This window comes from Vigna unguiculata, chromosome 11 (assembly GCF_037176805.1).
Source record: "Vigna unguiculata cultivar grain cowpea cultivar isolate G323 ecotype 2 chromosome 11, ASM3717680v1, whole genome shotgun sequence".
NCBI classification, from domain to species: Eukaryota; Viridiplantae; Streptophyta; class Magnoliopsida; order Fabales; family Fabaceae; genus Vigna; species Vigna unguiculata.
Window position 1 is genome coordinate 12,463,569 of NC_140802.1, and position 14,030 is coordinate 12,477,598.

Below are 14,030 nucleotides of genomic sequence, written 5' to 3' on the forward strand. Positions count from 1 at the left end.
GGTAGCTGGGAAAGCACGTCAAGGTCATTGGGTGAGTGACTCTAGGCAGCTACTAGTGATTCTTCTTCAATCTTCCATTTTTTTTCTACAAAAGTCCACAAACATCAAAGCAAACCTGTTTTTGAAATATAATTACAAATTCCTAAATTCTTTCATGGGATTAACACAAAACACATGAATAACAGACAATTAAGAGGTTCTAATAAGTTTAAATAATAGGTAATTATCACACTTATCAACACCCCCAAACTTGAATTTTTTTCATGTCCTCATGAAAAGCAAAACCATCAAAACAAAAGAAGAGAGGCAAGGTCAGCCTAATCAACACAAAAAGGGAAGCATATGATATCAACTTGCACTATCCTTGTCACAAAATAGAGAGAAGTCATTTGCATTTCAAAGAGTGAACATGGAATGGTTCTTTTATCAACACAAATCCTTAAACCAGAATGGTATATGGCAATCAGGAAAGTGAATCATCACAACTTTCACCATGGTAGTTTTCACTCTGCTAACAAGTGTTTAAACAACTCATAATCAACATGTTAGAAAACTACTTCATCAACCTTTGCACTTCATCTCACAAACACTTCACACAACTTGATTTAGATAAAAAGGTCTTTAAGGGTTGTAGGTTGGCTTGGTTAGAAGAAACATGTTTTTCTTGGATTCAAAGACACCACATGAGAAGAGAACAAGAATATGCATAAATCATTCATCAACATCCTCTTCCTTCATATACAAAAAAGGCCCCCATATACTTCTAACTTCATTTTTATCTGTAGCAACCTCTTTGCTTGCCTTTTTCTTTTCTTCATTTTTTTATTGAAAGAGATATTCAAACATTACTAAAAGAAATTCTCAACCAATTCACTCCTTACTTTCTCACAAAAGTTTCCCCCAAACTTAATCCCAACTTATACCCTCATCACATATTGTTTGTTCTCTTATTCTAAAGTGTGGGAAAAGATGTATTTCTCTTTATAGGCTTAGGGGTCACAAAAAATTATAACAAAGCTCAAAAGGTTCACAAAAGATTCAAAGTCATGCATCAAGGGTGGCTATTTGGCCAAGTAGCTATGTAACATCAAAACAATGAAGTGTCTTTCTCATTTCTGATCAAATGTGTATGTGAATTTACAAGAATCATGCAAAACTCAAATCCATAACAACAACAAATTTCTCACATACATTCCAAATACATTCTCACTCTTCAATCCACTGGTCATAATCAAACACAGGTTAATGAATTAATCAAATTACAAGCACATCCACATTCTCACTCTTAAATTTGCAAGCTAATTCCTCAAGATCATGCAAGGATAACATGAAAAGAAATCAAAGCTCCCAATGCCAAAAAAGAAGGCATCCAAAACAAGGCTACCCAACAAAATTTGAGGAGAAGAAAATTAGTTCAAATATCAAGCAAGAGTTTCACCATAATATAAAGTACTGAAAGTAAAAACTAAATCAACAACTAGCTAATAACACAAACTAAAACACTGAAAAATAATAGAAACACCAATCAATAAGGTCAAGTACTCCCGACTGCATAAGGGTCCTCCTGACCTCTCTGCTCTCCTTCTTCTGCATCAGGGTCCTCCTGACCTCCTTCTTCTGCTCCTGATAGTCCACCTGCTCCATTATCATTATCAGCAACAGTACCTTACCCCACTGTGTTCGTGTCATGATGAGACCATTTGGAAAATTCAGAACACCTAAAGACAACTTGTGCATGCTATCCATGATGCTAACTTGGCCTTGCCTGATTGCTTGATGACCCAGCCACATGTCCTCCTGCCTTGCAAACATTTTGGTCATGGCTGCCTGGAAGGTCGCCTTGAAAGTAGAGGAAGGATCATGTGTGAAATGAGAGGAAGTGGTAGCCCGGGGTGGACGGGGTGCTCGGGGTGCTGGAGCAAGTTCATTGAGTTCCACCTTGTTAATGCAATTCTTCCTGATGAACTTTTTATCTACGGGTGGCTGGAGGGAGAAGAGTACATGAGTGTCAGAAAGGATTCCCCTATCCTTGCAAAGAGCTGTGATGAGTGCAGGAAAACCCAACTTGACATTTTCCATGTCAGCAGTGTAAGTGATATCATGAGAAATGGGGTTCCCCACGTCCATGTCCAAACCTGTTACTATCCCATAAATGAGATAGGACCTCACAATGTTAAGATCAGAGGTATGAGATTTTGGGCTAAGGTTGGTGTAAGAGAAAGCACTTCACATTTGGGCAAATGAGGTCAGATGCTTCCGGAGTATGTAGATGAGGTTGCCATTGACGCCCAACACATAAGTTTGGCCCAGGATGCACAATACTGAGGCAATTTCATCATTGTCCTTGTGAGCACTTGAGAATTCACTAAAGGGAGTTACTTGGTCTGCAAGAGCTGAAGCCGTCCTCAAAAAGGTATTAATTGTCTTGCTGTCATATTTAATCAACTGCCCCCGCACCCTACATTGACATGGGCCATCCCTCACTTGTTGGTAGGCATTTGCATAAAACTCTTTAACCAACACTTCATCAATTTCATTGGGAAGATTCGCAAACACCTTATGCCAGTTTCTCCTCTCAAGCTCCAAACGAAACTCATCATACTCCCTAGGATTTAATTTGACCTTCCTCTTAGGTATCAGGCTCCTGGGCATGATCTTAGCAAAGCGGTTGGCAGTCGTCTCCGAAGAGAACTTATGTTGATCATAATTTTGCACCATGTATGTTTCCATGAAGTCTAGCTGGGGGTTCTGGGAAGAATAGCCTCAGGTAACTCTCTTCTTTTTAGCAACTTGGGAAGTCTTAGGATAGCCATTTGATGGAAGAGGAAAAGAGAAAACGAGAAAAAGGAATGCTAAAGTGCAAAGTGTAAGCAAAAATGACGATGGAGGTGCAGCTAAACAAGAAAGAGGGAGGGGGACAACTAGGGTAAAAAGAAGAGGGGGAAGAAGGGTTAAAATGAAAAGTAATGGATGAGGTGTAACCGCAACCATTTTCTGGGCAAGCTAAACCTGTCGTTGGGTGAGCTGCTTCAAAGATTTAAAAAGCAGGTTTGACCCCAACTTTCCTCTAATAGCAATTAATGTCGTTTAGTCGCTAGGCGAGTGGTATGACTCGCTGGGCGAGTGGTCGAGTTTCCCCCCAAAAATTTCAATTTGATTTTTTTTGAAAGAAAATAAAATAGTGTTTGTCGCTGGGTGAGTATGCGTGCCTAACACGTGGTTCCAGGGGCAAAAATCGTTCAAAAAAGGCTGGGCGAGAAATACTCGCCCAACGATTTTATTAGCCAAAAAAAAATTTGATTGTGTAGAGGTCCTGCTCGCTGGGCGAGGGTTGGGTTCGCTAAGCAAGTTTGCATAATTTTGGAACTATTTTTCTATGAAAAACTAGACTCGCGAAGCTAGCTCCTCCTCACTAGGCGAACAGTGACAAACCTTAGTCACTGAAAAATTGCTGAAACATAGTCTACTAACTAAGAAAAACTCAAAACACTGGGTTGCCACCCTGTCAGCGCTTGTTTAACGTCATTAGCTCAATGCCTGTAAGCTCACGGGTCTTCTAGATGAATGACAATGGTGAGGCGTTCAGCCTCACCCCCTAGATAGTGCTTAAGCCACTGACCGTTCACAACTCAACTCCTTTGTGGATCACCTGAAGAGGGATCCATCAACTTTATTGATCCATAGGGTTTGACTTCCTTGATGGTGAAGGGTCCAGACCATTTAGACTTCAACTTGCCCAGAAATAATTTGAGCTTGGAATTGAACAACAACACTTGTTGGTCAGGTTGAAATTCTTTCTTAAGTAGCTTTCTATCATGATACATTTTGACTCTCTCCTTGTAGCTTTTAGAATTCTCATACGCATTCTATCTCATCTCTTCAAGCTCTAGCAATTGCATTCAGATAAAGAGGGCTCAAAATTCAAAAACTTCAAGGCCTAGTATGCCTTGTGCTCCATCTCATATGCAAGTGACATGATTTGCCATAGAATAGTTGATATGGTGATAATCCAAGAGGAGTCTTCATGGCAGTCTTATATGCCCAGAGGGCATCATCAAGCTTTAAGGACAAGTCTTTTCTAGGTGAAGTCACAGTCTTCTCAAGAATCCTCTTAATCTCCTGGTTAGACACTTCAGCTTGACCATTAGTCTGTGGATGATAAGGTGAAGCAACCTTGTGCCTCACTTCATAGTGTTTCAAGACTTTGGCCAATTGAGCATGCAAAAATGGGATCCTCCATCACTGATGAGGACCTTGGGGACTCCAAATCGAGAGAAGATTTGCCTCTTTAGAAGTTTGATGATTGTCTTGGCATCACTTTTCTGACAAGTTGTTGCCTCCACCCACTTATTGACATAATCAACTACCACCAGAATATATTCATTGTTAAATGAAGAAGGGAGGGGACCACCAAAATTAATTCCCTAACAATCAAAGACCTCCACTTCCAAGATGGCCTATAGTGGCATCTCATGCCTTCTCGAGATGCTTCCAATCCTTTGGCATTTATCATAGCTCTTGCTTCCAATATATATCTCTAATCTACTCAAGCATTGACATCAAAGGTATTCAAGCCCTAATCCCTTAGGGGCATGTTTTGAACTTTTATGTAAAAATACTAATCCCATAGATGTTTAAACACAAAAGACGCATTAAAAACGATGTCTAGAAAGACCAAGAGCTTTGATATATGTCTAGAACCAAACCTCTAGGTTGTTTTATCCATGTCTAAGATTCCAAAACACTTTCCAATGATTAAATACCACAAAAACAAATAGATATTCCATCATGCACGAAAATAATGTAGATAGAACACAAAAGCAATGAAAGAGATTCTATTGCATAGATGAAACTACAATGAGTTTAGGTACATTACATCCAACCCCAATGAAATGGAGTTTAGCTACTCCTATACATCTAGAGCACAAATGGAATTGGAATGGTAGAATGAATGAAGAAAGATGAATCCTTTAATCCCCAAAAGTGTCTCAACCTTTGTCTTGAGTTCCAGCCGCATTCCCTAAACCCAAACTCCGTTTTTCTTCGAGTCTCGACACTTTTAATGTTTAAGAAAAAAGTGATATTGCTGGGCCAACAGACATACTTGCTAGGCGAACAAGCCTTCCTCTTTGGGCTATCAAGTCTTGGTAGCTGGGCGAGTACGTCAAGGTCGCTGGGCGAGTGACTTCAGGCAACTACTAGTGATGCTTCTTCAATCCTCCATTTTTTTTCTACAAAAGTCCACAAACATCAAAGCAAACTTGTTTTTGAAATATAATTACAAATTCCTAAAGTCTTTCATGAGATTAACACAAAACACATGAATAAAAACAATTAAAAGGTTCTAATAATTTTAAATAATAGGTAATTATCACACTTATCAATGCACGTGAAGAACTTGAAGCTATAAGATTGGAGCTTAACCTGAAGACAATTTGACATAGAATAAATGTCTTGTACCCTATGATGCTTCGACACAGTGTTTGGAGCATGCTTCCCGCTCCCGAAGCAGACACGAACGCAGAGGCGCGACGAACACACGCACGACCTGGTGTTAGGAGCTTTCCCATGGATCAGACACGACCTAGCTGTGCGACACGTGCGGGAGGACACCTCCATCTATCTGGACATAGGGATTTGATACGTAATGTAGAAAAATTTTCACGAATCCAAAATTTCAAAGGAAAATTTTTGCGAATCCAAATTTTCACGTTTGATCACATTTTGGATACTCATTAGATACGCATTAATTGGTATTTCTCAGAAAATAAAGGGAAACCCAAGAAACTTAAAATAAAAAAGGAAATCAAAGGATAAAAAATAATCTTCTATTTCTTCTATTAAAATAAAATAAAATCAAGATTAGGAACATAAATAAAATCAATAAGAACAAATTATTATATAAATTAGAGTAACATGAGATGCTACAATCACAAGTAACAAAAAACAAAAGAAAGAATTCTGATTGGGAGCTCTTGAGTTGAGAGGAAATACAACTAGGAAACCTGTTAGCAATTGTAGAACGAAGGGAAGTTGTTGGTTTGAAGTTGCAGAACAAAAGGAAGTTGTTGCTTTGTTGTTGCAGAACAAAGGGAAGTTGTTGCTTTGCAGTTACAGAACGAAGGGAAGGAGAAAGAAGGTCTGGAAAACTCGAGAAAAGATTCTGAAAAGGTAACTTTATAAACTTTCTTTTTTATAATTTAAATAAATATCGTTCATAGTTTTTTTATGTAAAAGTAACTTACTGTAGTTATTCTTATATAGTGTATACTTCATATGTGAGTAATTATTTTTAGTAAAATTTAATGTTTTATTGTATTTTATAATTTATTTATTATATTAAATTTAAAGTTTTCAAGTTTTTTATTGTTTATGTTTTCAAGTTTTTTATTGCTATGTTTTTTATTTATTTAAAACACCTTTATATAATGTTAAGATATAAATTCAAATGAAAAAAAACAAGTTTAAAGTAAAATGGAAACAAAACTACATAGAGTGAATAATTTTTTTTATATTTAAATTTTTACTTTTTATTTAAATTATATCTTTTTATTTTTTTAATATTTGTCTCATTTAAATTAAAATATTATTTTTTTATAATAATATAATTATTGTTATTATATCCTTTTATTTGAATTATATAATTTCTTTTTAATTTTTGAAATTATTATTTTTTATATCCAAATAAATTAATCTAATAGAAAATTTATTTTATTATAGGAAATTAAGATGAGTATACCTAGTCAAACCATCAAAAAAGATAAAACAAAACCTTTGTGGAGATATGTTACAAAGTTAAGAAAAACTCCTAATGGTGAAATAATATGATTAAATGCAGTTTGTGTGATTTATCATTCAATGGATCTTACACTCAAGTAAGATCTCATTTGCAAAAAATTATGGGAGCAGGAGTTAGAATTTGTCCAAACGTGACTACGTCAAAACTTGCTGAGTTTAGAAGATTAGACAATGAAGCAGCATTGAAAATAGAAAATTCAAAGAAGAAAAATGTCTCTATACCATTTGTATCCAATGAAGGAAAGCAGATGAATAACGATGTTAATAAAAAACACAAAGGTCCTTTAGAAGCTTCTTTCAATATTCAAGCTAGAGATACTCTTGATTGTGAAATTTCAAGGATGTTTTATTCTTCAGGACTACCATTTCATCTAGCAAATAATCCTCACTACAGGGGTGCATTTTCTTATGCTGCCAATACTTCTAATCTCAGTGGATATGTACCACCAACATATAATAAATTGAGAGGTCCTTTACTTTCAAAAGAAAGAAGTCATGTAGAAAATCTTCTACAACCCATAAGGGATTCATGGAATGATAAAGGTGTGACAATTGTTAGTGATGGGTGGACTGATCTTCAAAGAAGACCACTTATAAATTTTATGGCTATCAATGAGAGTGGTCCAATGTTTTTGAGGTCAATAGATGGATCTAGTGAGATAAAGGACAAAGATTTTATTGCTAAACACATGAGAGATGTAATTATGGAGATTGGACCAAAAAATGTGGTACAATTATAACTGATAATACCACTATATGTAAGGCAGTAGGTATGCTTATAGAAGCAGATTTTCCTTCAATCTACTGGATTCCTTGTGTAGTGCATACATTGAATCTTGCATTGAAAAATATTTGTGCAGCAAAAAATTGTGAAATATTTTAGGCATCATAGCTTGTGCCTGGTTGCATTCTTTTAGTCAGTTGAAATATTTTTTAACAGATTAATTGACTTGTTATATTTTTGCAAGTAACATATTCGATCGGCTCAAGTAATTTCACTTAAGTCAAGTGAAGTCAACAAATTAACAGAAATTTCAACATGTTCAAGATATCAGCTTGCAGACTATAAAGCCTGCGTTTTTATAAGAGAATCACTACAAAAAATCTTGTTAATTACGACAGTTATTTGTGGTATAAGATGGCGTTTATGACTGTCGTATTTTGCACGTGTGGCGGGTCCAGGTACCGCCATATATCCTGCTGCCACAAAGTATAACATGGCGGTCTTATGTGAAACGTTGTAATACCCGCCATTTAATGCACTGTGCAAATAATGACAGTTTAAACTGTCGTATTCTCTACGCAAATAATGGCAGTTAAAACTGCCATAAATTATGTATTTTAAAAGAATTATAATGCAAAAAACGACAGCTAAAAGCGTCATTATTTTCAATGTACTCAAATAAAATACGACATTTTGAACTCACGTAATTTGAATTTAAAATTATTTTTATAATTTCATTATTTATTTAACTTGTTTGTCATAAAATCATAAAAAGTAAAAAAAAAAAATCACTCAGTCAATTTTGATCTCAAATATTTTCATTCAATATTCATATTAAAAAAGTTCATATTTATCCAACATCATCCAAAGGTTTTCCTGTTGAAAACAAAAACCGAAAATGGATCTTACATCATTATAATACATTTTCCTAAATTTCTACAATCACTAGTTTAATCTCGTTAGTTAGAGATTAGACTTTCTAAGATTTTTATCCTGCATTACATTAAAAATTAACTTGAAATTAAATGTTAGTTATCCATCTTATTCTCTATTATCCATTATTGGTGCATGCACGTGAAAGAAAAAATTGTGGTGCAGATCTTTTTATATTCTATTATATAATTGAAAGAGAGACTTTAGTTATTGTTACATGATTTTCTCCTATTTACTATATTATAATTATAATATATTGTCTATATATATATATATATATATTATATTATAACTAAAAAAATATTTTATTATAGTTTATACGTATATTATGTTATAAGTATTATAACTCATTTTATTATTTGAAGTATATTATTTTGCAATAATATTTTTATTATAATTATTTTAATTGTAAACACTTGATTAATTTTGATTCCTTGAATATTTATAATTTTTATATTTATATACTTACATGTTCTGAATTTGTTATACTAGATATAATATACATGAAAAGTAATGCATTATTAAATCTTAGGTGTTAACATACTGAAAATATTGTAGTCTAAATTTTGAGATGTGAAAGACTCTATCCTCTTGATAAGCTTCATGAAGAATTGTTACTTGCTTCATAAGAACTCAATCTAAGATTCAACTAAGAAGTCACCTACACAAGTTTTCTCATAACTCAAATTCTCGTTCAATTAAGGCAGTAAAACTACATATGAGGTGAATGACTATTTATAGCCAATGACCTTTGCAAACTTGAAGCAAATGAAACCTAAATGCATTTCTAGTTACATTCAAATGAGGCCACAAGATCCAACTTAAGAGTGATCAATTTTCAAAAATAAAAGAGGAAAATTTTGAATAAGGAAATTAAAAAATCAAACTAAATCTTTAAAGTGACTGAAAATTAGGAAGTTCTTCCCTTGTGCATGAATTCCATGCTTTATTTGTCATGTTTCCTTCTTTTGATTTGGATACCCCTTGGCTGAGATTAGCTTCCTTCAATTGGGCTTCTTTGTTATGTATCACTTTGTTTGCTTCTACTTAACATTCTATTGTTCTTTTTTATTTATGAAAAAAAATGCATGAAAATGGACTTATAAGAGGTTCAATTAAACCTATTTACTAATTACACCAAATTCTACAAAATTATAGTTTAAGAAATACAAAACAATGAAGAAAAAGGAATATTTTAAGTAAGAGATATTTTTCTTAACATGTTTCTTGTATCCATTGTAGGAATGATATCTTTGTATTGAGTTTCTTATTTATCATTGATGCATTTATCATCCTTTTCTTCTTAAAGAGAATTTATCCATGAATTTGTAAAGCCTATATAAAAAGAAGATAATTCATATCAAGGTTTTACTTCTCAAATGAAATCAAACCTAGTCTCGAAAATCAAGATGACTTCCTTTCTTCCCTAATTTGCATATTTAGCATATTGACTAACCTTATTAGACTTTAACTTTAGAGTATGCAACTCCTTTTCAAAAACTTCATTGCACATCATAAAGTCAAAGTTAGAGTATAACACCCCCAAATTTTTTATACTTTACAACCATATAAAATAAGTATTAGTCCAAAAGTTAAAGCAAACTTGAGAAAAAATTTACATTGTGTTGGAGATCTCACGTCGAGTAGAGATGAGGTGAGTTTATACCATAAAAGTGAGTTCAAACCTTACTTTCCAAGTTGATTTTGTAAGCTTGAGTTAGGTTTGTAGTCTAGTTCTTAATATAGTATCAAAGTCATGGGTTAGAGCCTGCCCTAGTGAAATTTGTTATTTGTTCGATGTACTGTGGCACCCACTATTGGAAGATTTGACTTAAGTTTCAATTTGACCACTTTATCATGTCCATCCATCTATCTTCTACTGAACTATAATCATCTATCATAGTCTTCTTAACTCAAATGAAAAAAAAACCTATTTAACTTATAACTTGATTGAAAACTTAAAATAAGAAATTATCCAACATCAAATATAAGAACAAGTTTCTGTCCCAACCATAACACACTCTCATTTCATCTATCAGTATTATGTATCCATACTTGGTTCCTCATCTACTCCTATGTAACATACATAATCATCGCAGTCAAACACATACACAAACATACACAAACAAACACAAGGGTAAGCTAATATAACAAAGATTAAAATCACGGTTTACAAAATTTATACATAAAATATCATTTATGTTAAACATGAAATTCACATTCACAACACTCAGTAGATTTTGGCAACCAGCCTTGGCTTCATTGAGCCTCAGTAGATTATGACAACATATACTACACGTATTCAACCTCAATAGATTATGACAACATTTCCTAGCTCTACTAAGCCTTAGTTGTGATATGTCTTGACTCTACTCGACCTTAGTGGATTGTGACAACTTTTCTTAGCTTTACTCAGCCTCAACGGATTGTAACAACATATCTTGGCTCTGCTCGACCTCATAACCACACAAATACATTATAACACACATAAACATGTCATTCCCTCAAGACGATTACATTCCAACAACACCCCAAAATACATTAATACAAAATTGCATGTCATTCAAAACGATCATAAGTTAACATCACCTGAGACATAAAACCTAATTACTTTCTCGTATTAACATCATTTCACACAATCCATAGACTTACTCATGCATACACCAAAAGACAATATTCACATAATAATAGATCTCGTGCACTAGGTTATCCATGCTAAATCTTTAAAAAATATTTCAAATGAATTAATATTCATCTTATTACAATTTTCATGCATTATGTTTACTACTCTACCACTTAGAAAAACCTTCTAATAAAATATATATTTTTTAAGTTAAGTAATTACATATTGAAAACCATACCATATATTATTATTCCAATATACAGTCTAATGCTTATATCACCTAATCCTTCTATCGCTCTGACGTAACTATCATCTAATTCCCATATCATGTTCATTTCCTAGATACTAGTATCGTCTGATACATTTATCGTCTAACTTTTCTCTTCAATACCATCTGTCTACCTAATTATTGTATTTTCCACCTCCAATCATTTACCTAGAACCACATTCTATTGTCTATCTTACCTAACCTTAAATCGTCTACCCAATTACTTATCAATGTTGTTTAACCTTTTACTCATGTATCATCTAACCCTTGTATCGTCTATTATGACGTCTCTTCCCAAATATATGATAATATTTTATCTATTTATTTAAGAGATATTGATAAAATAAAAATATAAACTTAAAAAGAAACTTATACATATGCCATTTATCCTTGTCTAACGTAGTTAATTTAATAATTATTATTTTATCATAAAGGATAGGTGTAATATTAAGAAGGGTTAAATATGTTTTTGGTCCCTTAACTTCCAATGAAAATTGGAATTAGTTCCTCTTCGAAACTTTGATCCAGTTTAGTCCCTCATCTTTATAAATGCATAGATTTAGACATTTTAACCAAATTTTATTAATTTTATTTTTACATTTCAAATGTATTTCTCATCTAACATTGAGCGGAAATGTGTCAAATGGTGTAAACAACTCAAATGTTATCATGAAACATATAAACAACACATTCCAAATTCACTTAAAGTTAAAGGACAAAAAACATATTTAACACTATTAAGAACATAATTACCTATTTGTCTACATATTACAATGTTACACCAAATAATTTACAACAACTATATATTTTACAATACTTTCCACATCCTATATTTTACATCATATATTTTACATCCTACATTTTCTAATACTAGGAGGAAAGGAAATGTTACTTATTTACTTTTCCTTCTTACTCGGGTAAATATTACTAGACTTCAGTTGGTAGGAGGAAACAAGTTAATTAGAGGGTTAACATGAACCATGGGTGGCATAAAGAAGGTGAGAATTATAGGTCCTTGTATGAAGATGGTATGCCTAGATTCATGACAAAAGTGAGGAGAGAACTACATGTTCCCTAGAAGATCACCAAGTTGTTAACCACATTTATTTGCCAGACATTTTCTGGGAAAATGGCTATAATATTTATCGTAAAATAATTTGACATATTTGGCATATCCATCCAATTAAAGTGAAATTCTCAAATTTTGTTTTTCATATACAAACAATAAAACAAGGAAGTGAGAACAAATACTGTTATAGATTAAACTCATAAACAACTTTCAAAGAAGAATGAGAAGTTATGGTGTTTATCACTTTATTATAAAAAAGTTTTATGAGGTAATAATTCTTTCCACTTTCTTAGGTTTATAGAAATGCTACATCTCAATAGTTGAGACAAAATTCTATCTCAGTATTTTTTTTCTTACCATCAGTTTGAGGATGACAAGTAATAGAGAAAATAATCTTAGCTCCAAGTTTTCCCCATAAGTTCCTCCATAAATGACACAAGAAATTTGGATTTCTAAAATATTTTATGATTTTAGGAAACTTATGCAAATAGATAACCTCTTTAAATAAGAGATTTACCATGTTACTTAAATTACAAACTTTGTAGCATGGAATAAAATTATCTATCCTGGAAAACTTGTAAGTAATATAAATCATGTCGTTATTTTAATATATCAAAATAGAAAGGTTCACAACATAGACTAAGTATTAATGATTTTAAGCGATTGAATTGATAATATAATTGTTTAAAATAGTAAGACTAGAATTGTTCATAGTTCTAAGTGATTGTAATCAGTAGTGAAACTTGAACAAAAAATTCAAGGGTGCCAAATTCGATTTTTTAAACATAAATTATTTTTTCTAATTAAAAAAAGTCTTTATTTTCTCTTTTCATTTCTTCTATCCAAAACAAACACACATGATAGTAGAATCCAAAAAATATAATCATTATTCATTATCATATCATATAATAACCATAAAAAAGTTATCATTAATTGTCAAAGATTACTTAGCATCAAACAAACTCAAGTAGTTGAAGTAATCTTCAAGATAAGTTGTAGACATGTCTTCTTTTATATCCAAAATAACATAGGCTAAACTACTTGTATTGTGTATTATCACTTACATACCGAAAAATTATCTTAATAGGTATGAACTAATGAAAGTGGAAAATATTTTATATTTTCAGTCAATAGAAGAAATATTCATCTATCTTATATTTTTACAATTTCTTTTTTAAACAAATTATCTATTCATGATAAAAATTCATGGATTATCAATTAATAAAAAATATGTGTATGATTTTTAAGATGATTGTTAAAAATTTACAAACTTTTGTCGCATAACATAATTTATGTCAACATAATAATGTAGTCTTTTAATATATTTAGCACATGAACTATTTTACTCGTTACCTTAAGAAAAAAAAATACACATAATTTCTTAGTATGTAAGATTTATGGGAATTGTTATTTTTTATTTATTATAAGAATAGTTTGAATTTGAATAATGTGTGCCTACAAGAAAGGGGGAGTTTCATCTGCGTTTGAAAATTCGTTTAATTATAAAGGGTTACTTCTCTGAACTCAAATCTTTCATCATCTGAAGATTATTTATTTTTCTTCAATATCGATAAGTTAAGCATGTGTAATATGTCTACTCTGATTAAATAAATTC

At 32.4% G+C, this 14,030-nt stretch overlaps 1 pseudogene; it reads right to left on the bottom strand.

The window, feature by feature from the left end:
* Positions 1-1,494: 1,494 nt before the first annotated feature.
* Positions 1,495-2,718, bottom strand: LOC146881009 (uncharacterized; annotated as a pseudogene).
* Between the last annotated feature and the right edge of the window lie 11,312 nt (positions 2,719-14,030).